Here is a 19,157-nt window from a genome sequence, read left to right as displayed (position 1 = left end):
ATTACCGATTAAACAGAACCTGTCATTAGCTATGAGCACTATAAACTAAGTTATGGCAGGTTTCTAGGAGTCCGGGCGGGTATCTTTTTTAACTACCCACCTCCCGATGCCCGTGCTGTCAACTTCAAAAGGCAGGGCACAGACCATGCAGTGGACTCAAAGCTGCAGGCTGTGTGTGCGCTCTTCCATAGACTGCAAGAGAACAACTTGACTACAAACATTATTAGATGATCGACATGATGGTGTGAATGAAGTAGTTCCCCTGTACAAGAGAACAATAAAAAAAGCTCGGCAACAGGCGGGTCCCATACAAAAATGCTTGAGTCTCCCATTGAAGTCAATGGGGTTCGTTACTCGAATAGAGCTAGCTCTCGAATTTTACGAAAAGCTCGACGAAAAGGACCCGAGCATTTAGGTACTCGCTCATCTCTACATACAATCCATTTCTATACATCCAACTCAGGAGATGATGACTGGAGATACCATTGTTTCTACACAATATTCCCGTACTGCCTATCCAGGTTTCTTACTGGGGCCCTGGGAACAATCCTACAACGTTGTATCTGGCACCTCACTCCTTCAGGATAGGAAATGAGTCTGTATATAAGTTTCCTTTAATCAGCAGTCTACACTTATTGCTACACCTCATTTGCTCCCTTTCCCCAAGATTCTGGAACTGTACAAGGGTTTTTATAAACTTTTGGGGTCATCCAGCAGCATAGACCTGAGGGGCTGAAAGGCGGGACAAATACACTAAATACTACTGAGCAACTGAGGCTGTCCTATCTCTCTGTCTTACACTCTCTGATACTCCATTCACCAACTCCAATATAGCCATCAATTCAGCCCATGGAAAGAGAATATTAAACCATCACAACTTGTAAAACACTTAAAACATATATTTATCCCATCCTAGTTTCCAGAGCAAGATTAAGGCCTCGGTCACACGGGCGACAAAGTCACACGATTTTGTTGCGGTGCTACAAATCGCATGTATGTGAAGCCCATGCTTTCCTACGGGTTCCTTCACACATGTGATATTTTGTAGCATGCAACAACCCGACACAAAAACCTTGCGGGTCCGGCGATATGCCCGCGACTCGTGAGGTTTTGTAGCCCATGTTTCCCTATGGAGCCTTCCTCTCTGTTGCATCACATCGCATGAAAACGCGATTTTCGTGTGATGCGATGCAACTTTGACAATAGGAAATCCTACTGTCAGAGGTATAATCTAAGCCCTAGCTGCAGGAAAAAAATTTAAAAAATACACATACATTACCTAGAAGCGCTTTCAGCCTGGCCGCGCCTTCTTCCCGGTCCTTGAAACTTGTCTGCTTCTTCTCTTCTGGCCGGAGATTGAAAAATCGCCGCCACCTGGAAGAGTTGGCTGTGATTGGCTGACGCTTAGCCAATCACAGCCAGCACTCGATGAGCCAATCACAGACATTCATCGAGTGCTGGCTGTGATTTCAAGCCCCCACCCGAAAATTCTCACGTGTGGTGCTACAAAGTCGTGGTATCACCGTGAGAAACCACAGCGATATCACACAGACCAGCGATGCAATATCGCTATGATTTTGTCACGACGATGCTGTGTCGCCCGCGTGAACTAGGCCTTACACTGAGTAGTGACAACTCTGGGTCACGAAACCCCCAGACAGATACCGCCACCGGAAAGAGTATCCAACAGGACCAAATTCTTTATTAGACCAGCTAAACCCACGAATTGTGCAAAGGCTCCGACAACCAATGTCCCATGAAAATATTTAGCATAGTTGAGTCTGCGTCCGTGAACAACCTCAGAGCCTGATTGTCAACAAAGTCCTCCTGCCACATATCTCTACCATTGAGCATGGAGACAATAGACCTGAAAACTTCAAGATCCTCCTTCAAAGGTTTTGACAACCTAACATGGAAGGAAGCTTAAACCCTTCGTAGCCATAAAAAAAAAAGTCACCTGGAAAAAAAAAACTTTAGAAATAAGGCTACATGCACAAAGCACGCATGGATTCCGCGTGGGAAATCCCGCACGGAATCCGTCTGTGACCGCGGCGGGTGACCCTGCATACCTGTGTGTGCAGGCAGTGGCGTCTGCACGAACCTCTTTTCTTCCGGCTTCTCTGTACTGCAGATAGTCGGCACGGCTCGCCATCGGAAATGCACTGTACATTCTTTTTTTCAAACTCCTGCTTTTCCTGTGGAATTCGTGGTCCGCCTGCGATGTCAACTGTGGACGGGATGCGGGTCGGACGGATTCCATTGACTTCAATAGAAACAGTCCATGCGGGAACCGCAGTAAAATGAAGTATGCTGCAATTTTTCATCCCCGAGCAGAAACCACAATTGGTTTCCACTTGTGTGTGTGAAGAATCATTTTTTCATAGCATGCTATGGAGGGTTCTTGCTGTGGAATCTGGAGCCCAACGCCTGCTCCGGATTCCATAGCAAAAACCCACCCGTGTGTGTGAGGCCTTAGTGCTACCTTCCAAAAGCTCCTAGCTTCTAACAACATCCTTATGCCAACTGGCAGAACTCAGATGTACAACCCTGAACTTCAAATTCAGGAACAATAATGCTTTCTCCCTGTCAAGAAACGGAGTCATAGTCCCACATGCTTGTTATCCCATTTAATACCAGGATAAACTATGAGCTTTTGTCTTAATAGCTCATCATAATTGAACCAGGCATAACCACCAAAATTACGGCAGGTCTCAGGGACTATGTCTACATGCTGGAGGAGACCACAACATTTTTCATGTGATTTCTTCCTCAACGCTGCTATATAAATGCAATAGGCCTTCAACCAATTGTTAAGAGATTTAGGGCCCTCTTACACGGGACAACAGGTCACCTCAACGATGATCAATCCTGTGCTTGAGGAACAATTATCATGAATGGAAGCAGAGTGGGGTGGGGATCATCCCAGACGGCCTGCCTTCATTCACAGTAAACAGGCAGTCGTTCATAGATGATCAACTGCCTGTTTAGACGGACCGATCTGTCATTCAGTTTTCTTAAAGTGAACAGACATCCCCATTTAAGTGGGACAGTCCTGCTTTGGGACCATGTGTCCCGTTTTTGGACGTCGGGTTACCATTAAAGTGATTAGCAGCTGGGGTGCCGCAGCTTCCCGGCTTGTAATCACTCACTGGCGCTGCTGCAGGATGCACTCACTGACGCGGTAATCATACGCCTGTGTGAGCCCGGCCTAAGACTGTATTTTTTTGTAAGTCTCATAAAACCACTTTAACTGTGTAACCCTGGTTGGGGGGTATGAATAATAATCCTCCCCAACAGGCCCTGGAGCGAACCCGTACGGGACATGGAGACCTGGCACCTTTACTGAGTGGAAGAATGGGTGTATGAATGAGTTGTTCTCAGTGCTTCCACTCAGGACGAAGCCTTTGTAAACTCACAGCAACTTTATAAAGTCATTATTGGGATAATCACAGATATACATTACATTGAGTAGAACAGTAGTGAATATTTAGGCTAGAAGTCCCAATGAACTGTACCTATATATCCGACTATATATTTGTGCAAGGAGTCCCATACACAATACCTCAGAAGTAAAATAGATCTTGAGGCCGGGGCCCCCGTAGCTGGTGGAAGACGCAGGATTCCTCAAAAATAACAGGAGGATCCACTGCAGGTCAAGGGACGAGTGAGGATGATGATGATGACTAGAAGCTTCTTCATACGACGATCATCAAACAGGAAGGCAGATGATGATGGCAAGCCTAACTACACTACCAATGAGACCGGACCACTACTCACCCTATGGGCCAGCGATCAACTGATCTATCGCTATCCCTATACTGAATACTGGCCCTGTCTAGATACTATCCATTACACTGATCATACTGTGGGCATGATATAACCACGTATGATCTACTAGAACTGCATAAGACTTAGTGGTTACCAATGGGTCATATTGGTGACCAACACACCAAACATAAAAGAACTAATCAGCAACAGTAAATGTAGCAGACTTGGGATCACTAGCTCCACAAAGAGAAATACTGATAACTATGACCTATTTGGTCACAGCTATCTGTCCAACTGCCATGGGCAGCTCTCACTTGGATCCCCATGTGCTGCAGACTCCTTGTGCTTTAGCCCAACCAGCTCCTTTTATATCAACCTCTCAGTTCCATCTCTGGGGTTTTATTACCAATGTCCAGGGGTTCAGGGCTAAACTAACTAATCCACAGCAGGGGGTGTTGGGCAAGACCATCATAACACATTTCTAAATCTGAAAAACATTGATTATTCTACAACTGCATGTAATAAAGTATTACTGCCTAGCAGCGTTACAACGAAAGGAGCAAGCAACAATTGGGCAAATGTGGAGAGGGGTGAGCTTTAGAGATGAGCGAGCATACTCGTCCGAGCTTGATACTCGTTCGAGTATTAGGGTGTTCGAGATGCTCGTTACTCGAGGCGAGCACCACGCGGTGTTCGAGTTACTTTCACTTTCTTCTCTGAGACATTTGCACGCTTTTCTGGCCAATAGAAACACAGGGAAGGCATTACAACTTCCTCCTGTGACATTCCAGCCCTATACCACCCCCCTGCAGTGAGTGGCTGGGGAGATCAGATGACACCCGAGTATTTAAATCTGCCCCGCCCGCGGCTCGCCACAGATGCACGCTGACAGAGATCAGGGAAAGTGCTGTCTTGCTGTAGCTGCTATAGGGAGAGTGTTAGGTGTTATTTTAGTCTTCAAGAACCCCAACGGTCCTTCTTAGGGCCACATCTGACCGTGTGCAGTACTGTTGAGGCTGCTGGGAGCAGTGTTGCACAATTTTTATTTTTTTTGTATATCGGGTGTGCAGAGCATTGCGTCCTCAGTCTGCAGTCATTTTACAGAGTATAGGGGCAGTACTGGTGAGGCAGGGACAGTTGGAAAGGTGAAAGAGGTATACTGGCTATATAGGCAGTGTGGTTGTTCCCACAAAGTTAAAAAATATACAAGATTTGGCCTGCCTGTCAGTGCCTTCCGTTTACAGCGTCTCTGCTAGGTGTAGTAGTTGGTGAATTAATACCCAGCCTTGCGCATAATTGTTTCCTGCCTCTGCAGTGCGTTACGTACGCGAACTCAGCCTCCAACCACAGGCCAATAAGCGGCACATTTAATTACAGCATTCTGTTTCTGCTGATCTAGTATTACACCTTGCAGAGGGGTAGGGGTAGGCCTAGAGGACGTGGACGGGGGCGAGGACGCAGAGGCCCAAGTCAGGGTGTGGGCACAGGCCGAGCTCCTGATCCAGGTGTATCGCAGCCGACTGCTGCGGGATTAGGAGAGAGGCAAGTTTCTGGTGTCCCCAGATTCATCTCACAATTAATGGGTCCACGCGGTAGACCTTTATTAGAAAATGAGCAGTGTGAGCAGGCCCTGTCGTGGATGGCAGAAAGTGCATCCAGCAATCTATCGACCACCCAGACTTCTACGCCGTCCACTGCTGCAACTCTGAATCCTCTGGCTGCTGCTCCTGCTTCCTCCCAGCCTCCTCACTCCATTAAAATTACACATTCTGAGGAGCAGGCAGACTCCCAGGAACTGTTCTCGGGCGCCTGCCCAGAATGGGCAGCAATGGTTCCTCTCCCACTGGAGGAGTTTGTCGTGACCGATGCCCAACCTTTGGAAAGTTCCCGGGGTCCGGGGGATGAGGCTGGGGACTTCCGCAACTGTCTCAAGAGCTTTCAGTGGGTAAGGAGGACGATGACGATGAGACACAGTTGTCTATCAGTGAGGTAGTAGTAATTGGAGTAAGTCCGAGGGAGGAGCGCACAGAGGATTCGGAGGAAGAGCAGCTGGACGATGAGGTGACTGACCCCACCTGGTTTGCTAAGCCTACTGAGGACAGGTCTTCAGAGGGGGAGTCAAATGCAGCAGCAGGGCAGGTTGGAAGAGGCAGTGCGGTGGCCAGGGGTAGAGGCAGGGCCAGACCGAATAATCCACCAACTGTTTCCCAAAGCGCCCCCTCGCACCATGCCACCCTGCAGAGGCCGAGGTGCTCAAAGGTGTGGCAGTTTTTCACTGAGAGTGCAGACGACCGACGAACTGTGGTGTGCAAGGTTTGTCGCGCCAAGATAAGCCGGGGAGCCACCACCACCAGCCTCACCACCACCAGCATGCGCAGGCATATAATGGCCAAGCACCCCACAAGGTGGGACGAAGGCTGTTCACCGCCTCCGGTTTGCACCACTGCCTCTCCCCCTGTGCCCCAACCTGCCACTGAGATCCAACCCCCCTCTCAGGACACAGGCACGACCGTCTTCCGGCTTCACCCACACCCTCACCTCCGCTGTCCTCGGCCCCATCCAGCAATGTCTCTCAGCGCAGCGTCCAGCCGTCGCTAGCGCAACTGTTTGAGCGCAAGCGCAAGTACGCTGGCACGCACCCGCACGCTCAAGCGTTAAAGGTGCACATAGCCAAATTGATCAGCCTGGAGATGCTGCCGTATAGGCTTGTGGAAACGGAGGCTTTCAAAAACATGATGGCGGCGGCGGCCCCGCGCTACTCGGTTCCCAGTCGCCACTACTTTTCCCGATGTGCCGTCCCAGCCCTGCACGACCACGTCTCCCGCAACATTGTACGCGCCCTCAACAACGCGGTTACTGCCAAGGTCCACTTAACAACGGACACGTGGACAAGCACAGGCGGGCAGGGCCACTATATCTCCCTGACGGCACATTGGGTTAATTTAGTGGAGGCTGGGACTGAGTCAGAGCCTGGGACCGCTCACGTCCTACCCACCCCCAGAATTGCGGGCCCCAGCTCGGTGCTGGTATCTGCGGCAATGTATGCTTCCTCCACTAAACCACCCTCCTCCTCCTACGCAACCTCTGTCTCGCAATCAAGATGTGTCAGCAGCAGCACGTCGCCAGCAGTCGGTGTCGCGCGGCGTGGCAGCACAGCGGTGGCCAAGCATCAGCAGGCCGTGCTGAAACTACTCAGCTTAGGAGAGAAGAGGCACACGGCCCACGAACTGCTGCAGGGTCTGACAGAGCAGACCGACCGCTGGCTTTTGCCGCTGAGCCTCCAACCGGGCATGGTCGTGTGTGACAACGGCCGTAACCTGGTGGCGGCTCTGCAGCTCGGCAGCCTCACGCACGTGCCATGCCTGGCCCACGTCTTTAATTTGGTGGTTCAGCGCTTTCTGAAAAGCTACCCACGCTTGTCAGACCTGCTCGGAAAGGTGCGCAAGCTCAGCGCACATTTCCGCAAGTCCAAGACGGACGCTGCCACCCTGCGGACCCTGCAACATCGGTTTAATCTGCCAGTGCACCGACTGTTGTGCGACGTGCCCACACGGTGTAACTCTACGCTCCACATGTTGGCCAGGCTCTATGAGCAGCGTACAGCTATAGTGGAATACCAACTCCAACATGTGCGGCGTAGTGGGAGTCAGCCTCCTCAATTCTTTACAGAAGAGTGGGCCTGGTTGGCAGACATCTGCCAGGTCCTTGGAAACTTTGAGGAGTCTACCCAGATGGTGAGCGGGGATGCTGCAATCATTAGCGTCACCATTCCTCTGCTATGCCTGTTGAGAAGTTCCCTGCAAAGCATAAAGGCAGACGCTTTGCGCTCGGAAACGGAGGCGGGGGAAGACAGTATGTCGCTGGATAGTCAGAGCACCCTCATGTCTATATCTCAGCGCGTTGAGGAGGAGGAGGAGGGGGAGGAGCATGAGGAGGAGGGGGAAGAGACAGCTTGGCCCACTGCTGAGGGTACCCATGCTGCTTGCCTGTCATCCTTTCAGCGTGTATGGCCAGAAGAGGAGGAGGAGGAAGATCCTGAAAGTGATCTTCCTAGTGAGGACAGCCATGTGTTGCGTACAGGTACCCTGGCACACATGGCTGACTTCATGTTAGGATGCCTTTCTCGTGACTCTCGCGTTACACGCATTCTGGCCACTATGGATTACTGGGTGTACACACTGCTCGACCCACGGTATAAGGAGAACCTTTCCACTCTCATACCCGAAGAGGAAAGGGGTTCGAGAGTGATGCTATACCACAGGACCCTGGCGGACAAACTGATGGTAAAATTCCCATCCGATAGTGCTAGTGGCAGAAGGCGCAGTTCCGAAGGCCAGGTAGCAGGGGAGGCGCGGAGATCAGGCAGCATGTACAGCGCAGGCAGGGGAACACTCTCCAAGGCCTTTGACAGCTTTATGGCTCCCCAGCAAGACTGTGTCACCGCTCCCCAGTCAAGGCTGAGTCGGCGGGAGCACTGTAAAAGGATGGTGAGGCAGTACGTAGCCGATCGCACGACCGTCCTCCGTGATGCCTCTGCTCCCTACAACTACTGGGTGTTGAAGCTGGACACGTGGCCTGAACTCGCGCTGTATGCCCTGGAGGTGCTTGCTTGTCCTGCGGTTAGCGTCTTGTCAGAGAGGGTGTTTAGTGCGGCTGGGGGAATCATCACGGATAAGCGTACCTGCCTGTCATCTGACAGTGCCGACAGGCTTACACTCATAAAGATGAACAAAGCCTGGATTTCCCCAGACTTCTCTTCTCCAACAGCGGACAGCAGCGATACCTAAACAATACGTAGGCTGCACCCGCGGATGGAAGCATCGTTCTCTATCACCATAAAAAACGGGGACCTTTTAGCTTCATCAATCTGTGTATTATATTCATCCTCCTCCTCCTGCTCCTCCTCCTGAAAGCTCACGTAATCACGCCGAACGGGCAATTTTTCTTAGGCCCACTAGGCTCAGTCATATTACTTTTGTAAACAATGTTTATACATTTCAATTCTCATTAAAGCGTTGAAACTTGCACCTGAACCAATTTTTATTTTAACTGGGCTGCCTCCAGGCCTAGTTACAAATTAAGCCACAGTAACCAAAGCGATTATTGGGTTTCACCTGCCCTCTTGGTTGGGCATGGGCAATTTTTCTGAGGTACATTAGTACTGTTGGTACACCAATTTTTTTGGGCCCTCGCCTACAGTGTAATCCTAGTAATTTTTATGGGCTTCGCCTGCACTCATGCTACAGCAAGGTGTGTGGGGTTTGCCTACACTTTTGCTACATAAATGTAACTGGGGCCTTGTCTATACTGCAAATACTGAAATGTAAAAAAGACTGTTATCTCCATAAACTGCTGCAATGGGAATGTTACTGTGGCCTGTCTTGACTGCTACTACTACTGAAATGGAACTAATACTGTGCTCCCCCTATACTGCTGCTTCGGAATTGTTCCTGGGGCCTGTCTTGACTGCTACTACTACTGAAATGGAACTAATACTGTGCTCCCCCTATACTGCTGCTTCGGAATTGTTCCTGGGGCCTGTCTTGACTGCTACTACTACTGAAATGGAACTAATACTGTGCTCCCCCTATACTGCTGCTTCGGAATTGTTACTGGGGCCTGTCTTGACTGCTACTACTACTGAAATGGAACTAATACTGTGCTCCCCCTATAATGCTGCTAGTGATATGTTACTGGGGCCTGTGCCTAATGCTACCGCTGAAATGTTACTAATTCTGGGCTCTGCCTATACCGCTGCTAATGCTATGTCACCGGGGTGTGGAAACGGAGGCTTCCCAAAGACATGATGGTGGCGAGGCCATTTCCCACCAGCGCGGTTACTGTTAAGGTGCATATAACCACGGACACGTGGAGAGGACACGTAGTGCCTCAAAAACAGCTCCCTCCTCCTCCAACAATGAAAACATTCTTGGCAAATACCTTTGCATTGGTCCGTCTGGTGGCAGTCCAAGAATTTCACCTTTACCGACACAAGAAAGCCCCCCCACCATCCCCCCGCCACGGCCCACTTAATCCTGGCCACATTCCGAAAACCAACTAAATAAAACAGCGCTACTAGGTCCGCAGTCGCCACCACATTCCCACCAACGCGGTTACTGTTAAGGTACATATTACCAGTCTGACTGGGGCATGCACTGTGGGCCGAAGCACACCTGTATTGTATGTGATGTTAGCTCTGCTGAGCAGGGCACTGCAATGGGATATATTTATGTACCGCCGATGGGTTCCAGGGAGCCACCCATGCTGTGGGTCCACAGGGACTTCACATTAGGGATTTGTACCTGCTAGTGTCTATGTATTAAAAACCCCGGTCAGACTGGGGCATGCAGTGTGGGCTGAAGACCACCTGCATTTAATCGGACATTACCTCAGCTGTGCTGGGCAATGCGATGGGATATATTTATGTACCGCCGGTGGCTTCCTGGGACCCACCCATGCTGTCGGTCCACACGGACTTCACAATAGGGAGTTGTACCTGCATGTGTCTACTTATAAAAAACCCCAGTCTGACTGGGGCATGCAGTGTGGGCCGAAGCCCACCTGCATTTAATCTGACGTTAGCTTTGCTGTCCAGGGCACTGCAATGGGATATATTTATGTACCGCCGGTGGCTTCCTGGGACCCACCCATGCTGTCGGTCCACACGGACTTCACAATAGGGAGTTGTACCTGCATGTGTCTACTTATAAAAAACCCCAGTCTGACTGGGGCATGCAGTGTGGGCCGAAGCCCACCTGCATTTAATCTGACGTTAGCTTTGCTGTCCAGGGCACTGCAATGGGATATATTTATGTACCGCCGGTGGCTTCCTGGGACCCACCTATGCTGTCGGTCCACACGGAGTTGTAACTGCATGTGTCTACTTATAAAGAACCCCAGTCTGACTGGGGCATGCAGTGTGGGCCGAAGCCCACCTGCATTAAACCTGACGTTACCTCAGCTGTGCTGGGCACTGCAATGTGATTTGTTTATGTACCGCCGGTGGGTTCCAGGGAGCCACCCATGCTGTGGGTGCACACGGAATTCCCATTGCGGAGTTGTACCTGCCTGTGACTATTTATAAAAAACCCCGGTCTGACTGGGGCATGCAGTGTGGGCCGAAGCCCACCTGTATTTAATCTGACGTTAGCTCTACTATCCGGGGCACTGCATTGGGACAAACTACAGGAGCAATACAGCGCTAATGAGACGTACACAGCTACGCTAGCATTGGAGTCCGCTGTAGGCACGCGATTGCTGAGGGTTTGTGCAGAGGCCTATGTCCTGGGTGCAGTGAAAGTCCGCTTCCTGCCTAGGATTGCTGAAGCTGGGGGCCGAGACCTATGTCGTGGTCGCGGTGCAAGTCTGCCATGTTTGGCCGGTCAGATCAATTTTTGGTTCATGTATTGGGTTTCCTAGGACCCACCTATGCTGTTGGTGCAAACTTAGCTCCCATCGCGGTGTTTGACCTGTCTAGCACAAAGACACTGACTGACTTGGGTAGGGGGCAGAGCGCAGACGGCTTTCCCCTTGCAGTGTCGATTGAGCTATGCGACACCTTGACAGAATGAATAGTGTGTGGCACATGGGTTCTCCATTGCTTTGCCCTCGTGTGCAGCTCCTGATGGAGGTGGCACAGGATTGGATTTCTCATTGCTTCTATACAGCATTGTGGGCTATCGCCCCGCCCCTTTTAAAGATGGTCGCTGCCTGGCCCTGCCAACCCTCTGCAGTGTGTGCCTCCGGTTCCTCCTCATGGCAGACGCACTTATAAATAGACATGAGGGTGGTGTGGCTATGAGGCCAGCGTGTGGCATGAGGGCAGCTGAAGGCTGCGCAGGGACACTTTGGTGTGCGCTGTGGACACTGGGTCGTGCGGGGGGGGGGGGGGGGTTCGGGCAGCATGTAACCCAGGAGAAGTGGCAGCCGAGTGTCATGCAGGCAGTGATTGTGCTTTGTTGGAGGTAGTGTCGTGCTTAGCTAAGGTATGCCTTGCTAATGAGGGTTTTTCAGAAGTAAAAATTGTTGGGAGGGGGGGGCACTCTTGCCGCTATTGTGGCTTAATAGTGGGACCTGGGAACTTGAGATGCAGCCCAACATGTAGCCCCTCGCCTGCCCTATCCGTTTCTGTGTCGTTCCCATCACTTTCGTGAATTTCCCAGATTTTCACAAATGAAAACCTTAGCGAGCATCGGCGATATACAAAAATGCTCGGGTCACCCATTGACTTCAATGGGGTTCGTTACTCGAAACGAACCCTCGAGCATCGCGAAAAGTTCGACTCGAGTAACGAGCACCCGAGCATTTTGGTGCTCGCTCATCTCTAGTGAGCTTCCCTCCGGGGGTGAGCTTCCCTCCGATCAGGGGTGATCAGGGGTACGATCTGTGTTTCACGCTGTATAGCGCAGGACCGCAGGGGTCTCTCTCCTCGGAGCGAACAAATCGTGCCCTGCATTTAATAAATAAATTACCTCGCAAAAAAAGATATAGCTGTTAGATCCGTGTGACCGGGGAACAATGACGGTGCTCCTTGGTTATTCCTATGTGCTCACTGCTGCCGTAGGGAGTTTTGGTACATAGCTTTTGCGCATATGCCTACTATTTGGCGGTGAACGGCTGAAGGTGAAGGGCCCCATGTGAATGGCAGTGGTGGGGCCGGCCATACCATGTTGTAACCCCCTCACTGAGCGGAATGGTGAGAGAAGGTAAGGCATACTTGGGCCCCATTCACACAGGCGAGCGCGATATTGGGCAGAGAAACCCAGACTGATATTGCGCTTATCAGCATGCATTTTACCCGCGGATGTGATGCGTTTTTCACGCAACAACACCCTGCATCACTTCTCTGGAATTCCGATCCTCCTGCGCTTGTTTCACGCGCGTCGAAGAATCGGCAAGTGATTCCTATTGATCACAGTGTGTCGTACGTTTGACTGTCCCATTGAAAACAACGGTCGACGCGTTCCGAGGGACGTGAAAGGATAGGACAGAACAAACCGCTCACGTGTATGACGCCATCCAAAACAACGCAATTCGTATGCAAACGAGTTTTGCCCATCTCTTTTTGCAATAGGAGTGGGCGCGACAGAGCTGAGCTTAGCTCCGCCCCCTCCCACTGTAAACGGCGGAGTGGAGGAGAGAGGCAGAGAGCCGGTGGGGGAGGGAGGGGGGCAGGGGGGACTGCTTAGATGAAAGCGTTTATTGGACGGCCGTGAAAACACCGGCCGATTTACGCTCGGGTAAATAAGCCCTTATGCCGCGTTCCCCGCGGTGGAATAACGCAGCTATCATGCGGAGTTCTGCTGCGAATTTAGCTGTATGGGAAAAAAAATAAAAATTATATATATATAAATCGCTGCGTGTTCTATTTTACTGTGTCTTTCCGCGGCAGGAGGTCTGCATTAATACAGTATCAATGGAAACCGCTGAAAAAAAGCGTGTTTTTCCGCAATAGCCAGCGGGGACTTTTTTTTGCCCCGTGGCGTAAAACCGCGGGTGTATCCCGCTCTGTCCGTGGGCATGAGCCCTAACAGGGAAAATGCTTATTTTGTTTATTTTGCCTCCCCAAAAAACGCAATACCAGTGTGCAAAAAACATTTATCATGTCATTTATGCTACACGATTAAGGCTGGATTCACACAAACGTATATCGGCTCGGTTTTCACACCGAGCCGATATACGTGGTCCTCATCTGCAGGGGGGGGGGGGGAGGATGGAAGAGCCAGGAGCAGGAACTGAGCCCCCGCCTCATCTCCGCCCCTCTGCACTATTTGCAATGAAAGGAGGCGGGGTGGGGCTAAGTGGTGCAAATTTGCTCCGCCCCCATCCCGCCTCTCCTCATTGCAAATAGTGCAGAGGGGCGGAGAGGAGGCAGAGAGGGGGCGGAAGCTCAGAGCACTGCTCCTGGCTCTTCCAGGCTCCCCCCCTGCAGAGATAGACGACGTATATCAGCTGGGCGTGAAAACCGAGCCGATATACGGTCGTCTGAATCCAGCCTAACGCTGTAAAAAGAAAAAAAACAAATGTCAGAAATGATGTTTTCTCTTCATGCCTTCTAAAAAAATGGTAAAAAATTTTACAATATATGTACCCAAAAATGGCGTCAATAAAAACTACAGTTCGCCACACAAACAACAAGCCTCATACGGCCGGATCGACGGAAAAATAAAAAAAAGTAAAAAATGAACGCCCCGCCCCCCCCCACAAAATCATCTCATCCTTATGGCCAAAATAGATGCGTCACTAAGGGGTTAAAGTCTGTGTAAAAGACACAAGACATTGGACGGACCGCAACACAATCTGTACTGACTAAATCGGCATCGGCACTGTGTCCTGCGGACAGCTCCGCCCGTGTGCAGCGCCCTTCCTCTGCCCCCCCCCCCCAAAGAAGTGCTGGCTGTGTGAGGAACAAGAAAATACCACATCAGAGCAAATTGATACATACTATCTCTGTTGCCCATAGCAACCAATCAGAGAGTTCAGCTTTCATTTCTGAAGAGCAGCGCCCACTGTGAAAGCTGCGCTGTGATTGGCCGCCATAATACTTCTCACAAAGCAGGCAGCGCAGGAATTCCGCCCCTCACGTGACTGATCACATGATGGTGACATCATCACAGGTCCTACAGCAGCAACCTACTAGTGTCTCTTTATTGCTAAGCTCCACCCTTACCTAGTGATCACATGATGGTGACATCATCACAGGTCCTTCCAGCTGTAGATCTAATCCCGGTCTATCTGTACGGCTGGTAGTCCGTGTGGAGAGCTCTAGTTGTCCCAGTCATCAGTCAGTGGAAGCGTTCACGGCTCTTCCCGCTTCTGTCCGCTGCCCCCTGCGGGTCTGGCCGGCTCCCATTGTGCCTGGTCTGGCCACGCCCCCCCATAGACTTGCACTTACTCCAAGCAGCTGCCCGAGTCATTGCAGCCAGAGGCCGTCTCCCTGCAGAGCTGATGGGTCCTCCAGTGTGACAGCTGCCCTTGTGCTGCCTGCAGCAGGAAACTAAGCCTGTCATGTCTGGCTGAGGTAATCATCATTAACCGCCCCTAGTGTGCCCAAGGACCGCTCCGTGCCCGCCATGCCTCCTTGTCCGGGCGGCCTTAGCTGGGTTCACACGGGCGTACGCAGTTCGCCATGTCTGCGTGGCCAAAATGTGCGCCCATGTATTTCGCCCGGCGTGTTATTGCGCACGCAAATACACTGCGTGTCAATACACACAAGAATACGCACAGTCGCATTGCGAATACGCAGGTTACACGTTTACACAAGCACATTGACTTCAACACCAGATCGGACGCGCCGCGCAATTTGTGGACGCGACCTCGCATCAATGGGTTCCATTCACTGCGCGTTATAACGTGTCCAGGTATTGTGCGTGTAATACGGCCGTTATAAAGAGGCCCCGCCCCCATGTTGGGTCAGCCCTTATGACAGGATGGACTCGGCTACGGCCGGCTTAGATACAGCCGCGCAGCTCTGCCATACCTGGAAATAAAGCTGCTGAGTTGGATACCAGCTGAGCGCTCCGAGAACCAACAGGAATATGCAGAAGACAGCGCTGCAGCTGTCTTCTGCATATCCCGATCGGAGCGCTCAGCTGTATACCAACTGAGCGCTCCGTAAACGCAGCAGGAGTATGCAGAAAACGGTGGTCCAGCTGTGTTCTGCATCCCCCCGCTCGGAGCGCTCAGCTATATACCAGGGGCCCTTCTTCCTACTTGCCTCTTATTTCTGACCGCTAATCTTCTCTTCTCACAGGAGATCCTTTTCCTAGAACATCGCCAGACATTCCTCTCCGGGCTGACGTGAGGTAAGTCTCTCCGGTGATCTCTCAGGTAATCCTACTATGTGCTGCTCTTTCCTCACCTTAGCTCCTCCCTTTTGCCTATCTCTGATTAACTGAGGCTAGTTCCACACGGGCGATCGCACAAGAAAATTGCTGCAAAATCCTGTCTTTGTTCCTGCGATCTTTGAGCGTTGGCTTTTTTAAAGAATAATCTCGCCCTGCTGCCGCACGCGATACGATCGCCGGAGTCAAGAGGACTTTCTAATGTTAAAATCACGACGCAAGTTTGTACGATGAAACGGAGGCTACATGGGGAAACGGATAAAAAAAAAATCGCACATTGCAGAAAGATAGGGCGCGGCGCGATTTTTTTGTTCCTGCAACATGGCGTCAGTGAAAACATCGGTAATGTGAAGGAAACCATGGAAAGTCATTGGTTTCATAAATGTGCTTTTTTACTCACTGTCGCATCAGGCGAAAATCACATGAAACGACCCTGAGGGCTTATTCAGACGACCGTATATCGGCTGGGTTTTCACACCCGGCTGATATACGGCGTCTCTCTCTGCAGGGGGAGCAGGCTGGAAGAGTCGGGAGCAGTGCTCTGAGCTCCCAGCCCCTCTCTGCCCCTTGGCACTATTTGCAGCGGGAGGGATGGGGCGGAGCTAAGTCCCAGAACTTAGCTCCGCCCCCTCCTATTGCAAATAGTGGAGAGGAGGAGGCAGGAGCTCAGTGCACTGCTCCCGGCTCTTCCAGCCTCCTCCCCCTGCAGAGAGAGACGCCGTATATCGGCCGGGCACAAATTTACTGTTTAAGAGCTCACTTACACGGGCGTATGTGTCCCGCGGATTACCTGCGTAAAATGTGCAGTGCACGGCCAATACACGTTTACATAGCCGAGTCCCCATAGCTTACTGGTACGTATTACACGCCATAGTAGGACATGCTGCGTTTGCTGCGTATGGTATTGTCTGCGTTGGTTACACATCTAAATAGGACATGGCACATGTTTTTCACATGCGTAATATGCGCGTGAAAAAAAACGCAGATGTGAGTTGGCCAATAATTTTTTCCGCACAGCCGCAGTGCGGAAATGCAACTGTGGCACGGTTTTCAAAGTTGCAGCATGTCCATTCTTCTGTCTTTTCCACAGCGCTTTTTTGTCCATAGACCTCTATGGACGCAGCAAAATCCGCAGTAAAAAGTAAAAAAAAGCTGCAGAAAAAAACGCTTGCGGATTTTTCCACAAGAAAATCCGCAGGAAAATCCACAAGCCAAAATTAACCTTTAAAGCGGTTTTGCCGCAGAAGCAGTTCTTCTGCGGCAAAACCGCAACGGAAAAACCGCGGCAAAACCGCAGCAAATCCGCCCTGTGTGAACCCAGCCTAGCAGCTGACACTTGACGGCAAACACACACCACAGCTGTGGGCCTTCTGAAAGCACCCAGGACTACCATTATCTGTCAGATTGCAGTGTAATACTTTGGTATTGCATCATACTGCAGGAGTGATCAAATGATCACAAGTTCAAATTCCCCGGTGGTGACTAAAGCAAAAATTGTAAAAGTTGTTTAAAAAGGACGTATTCATTATTAAAAAAAATAATAGGTAATAAGCATTTAACCCCCCCCCCCCCCCATATATTAATAATTTAAAAAAATGAAAGTTAAAGAAACCTAAAACCTATTTGGTATCGCTGCGTCCATAAGAGACCGATATATCAAAGTCACACATTTATACCGCGCAGGGAGTGTCATCTGGAAAAAACATCCAGGCGTTTTTGGTCGCTCCATCTCCAAGAATAATTTCATAGAAAGCAATCAAAAAATCATATGTCCATAGAAACTACAGGATGCGCCACATAAAATGAGCCCTCGCACAACTAGGTCAGCGGAAAAATAAAAATGTTATGGCTGCCAGAAGACGGCGGACGAAAATCATGTCCTCTTTTCAAAGACATTTTGTTTCTTAAAAGTAGTTCAGCCAAAAAAACCAAAACGATATAATTTTTGTATCGTCGTAATCAGACTGACCCGCTGAATAAAGCTATCATGTCGTTTTTGCTGCAGTGTGAATACCATAAAAACAAGGCACCCCCCCCTCCCTCCAAGATGGCCGAATTGCTTTTTTCCCCGTTTCACTCCACTTAGAAGTTATTTTAGTACATTATACCTTTGAAAAATAAAATTCGTCCCCCAAAAAAAATAAAAATAAGCCGCCAGACATCTATGTGGATGGATACATTAGAGTTAGGAATTTTTGACAGTGGGGAGGAAAAAATAAAAAAATTTTTAAAAAGGGGTCCGCGTTCTTAAGAGGTTAAAAGGAAACTCACTTTGAGGTACCATATTCTCTCTGTCTCATAAAGAAGCTTTATTGGCAGGACCAAATAAACATTAGTGTTGTCAAAGTAAGTGGAGAATAGGGATTGGGAGATCGGGGCTGAGGATTTGGGGGGTAGGCACACATCCGGGGGAGGGGGTATAGAAGTCTATGGCTGCAGTGTTTCCTCTTCACCCAGCAGGCTGTAGGGTTTCTCTGCTAACAGATCAGTTTGCATGTTCACCAGGACAGGTTCCCTCTAAGTGTAATAAAAACCTGAGCTGGTGTTGAACCCCTTTTTATGCATAAAGTTCATATCAAACATCATGTCTTCTGAGATGCCAGCAATCGTCTGTCCCTAAAAGTCATCTACAACTGCCGGACACAATACCCCCTAGTCTCAGCCATGTGTCAGATCTAGTCTATCCACCTCCGCTTCACCTTAAAGGACATTTATGGCACATCCACAGGACCCCCTAGATGTCTGCTAAATGCTCCTGTCCGGTGGATATAACTGTCGCGGTTGGGATCCCGCTTGGTTTTCAATCCCCAATCATTGCTCTACAGACCTGTATAAAGGGTCAAGTATTGATTTGAAGAAATGCTACCATCCAATAGGTGGTGCTGCAGAGGTCTTGTTCCATCTCCCTTATTTGCATATTACCCAGATGAGCCTGCATGGCCTTATAAGTCTCCTCACTGTGTTGGGATCCCCTCTGATCCACGTGGCGACGGCTCTGAGATGCTTTTCTCTGGCTGCTCTATAAGTGAGGTTCTGTATATCACACATGATGATGTCCCTGTAGGATTTACAGCCGCTCCTTTCTTCATAAAGGTTCCTGCAGTTCTACAACCTCCAGTTCATCCCGTTTTCTCATCTTCTCCTCCAATCCGCTCCTTCTCCTGAATGACCCACCAAGGATGGCCGAGGACAGGAAGGAGATCAGCAGAAGAATATTAGACTTCACCTTGGAGATCCTCTACCTGCTGACCGGAGAGGTGAGCGCTTCTATATTTCTATCATCTTTATTGTAGTATTTACCAAGTCATCGGGGAGGTGCAGCGGTCTGGAGTCAGGGGTCAGAATCCAAGTACTGTAACAGTTCTAGGTAGTATCAGCTAGTAGATGGACCTTAGGTCGGTACACCAGCTATAGAGGGATTAGACAAAGCGTAGTCAGCCAATGGGCGGTGCACAGGAGATATTAGTAGTTCGGAAGGATCACCACAGAGGAAATGATGAACTGGACTAAAGCAAGCGCAATAATCTCGTAAGGAGAAAGTAGACT

At 50.1% G+C, this 19,157-nt stretch overlaps 1 pseudogene; it reads left to right on the top strand.

Annotated features, from left to right (window-relative positions):
- The first annotated feature begins 14,457 nt into the window (after nucleotides 1-14,457).
- Nucleotides 14,458-19,157, top strand: part of LOC136578716 (oocyte zinc finger protein XlCOF7.1-like) — a 163,011-nt pseudogene continuing 158,311 nt past the window's right edge.

Source organism: Eleutherodactylus coqui, chromosome 9 (assembly GCF_035609145.1).
Source record: "Eleutherodactylus coqui strain aEleCoq1 chromosome 9, aEleCoq1.hap1, whole genome shotgun sequence".
NCBI classification, from domain to species: Eukaryota; Metazoa; Chordata; class Amphibia; order Anura; family Eleutherodactylidae; genus Eleutherodactylus; species Eleutherodactylus coqui.
The sequence above is the reverse complement of the archived record's forward strand: the minus strand, read 5'-3'. Positions and strand labels throughout refer to the sequence as shown.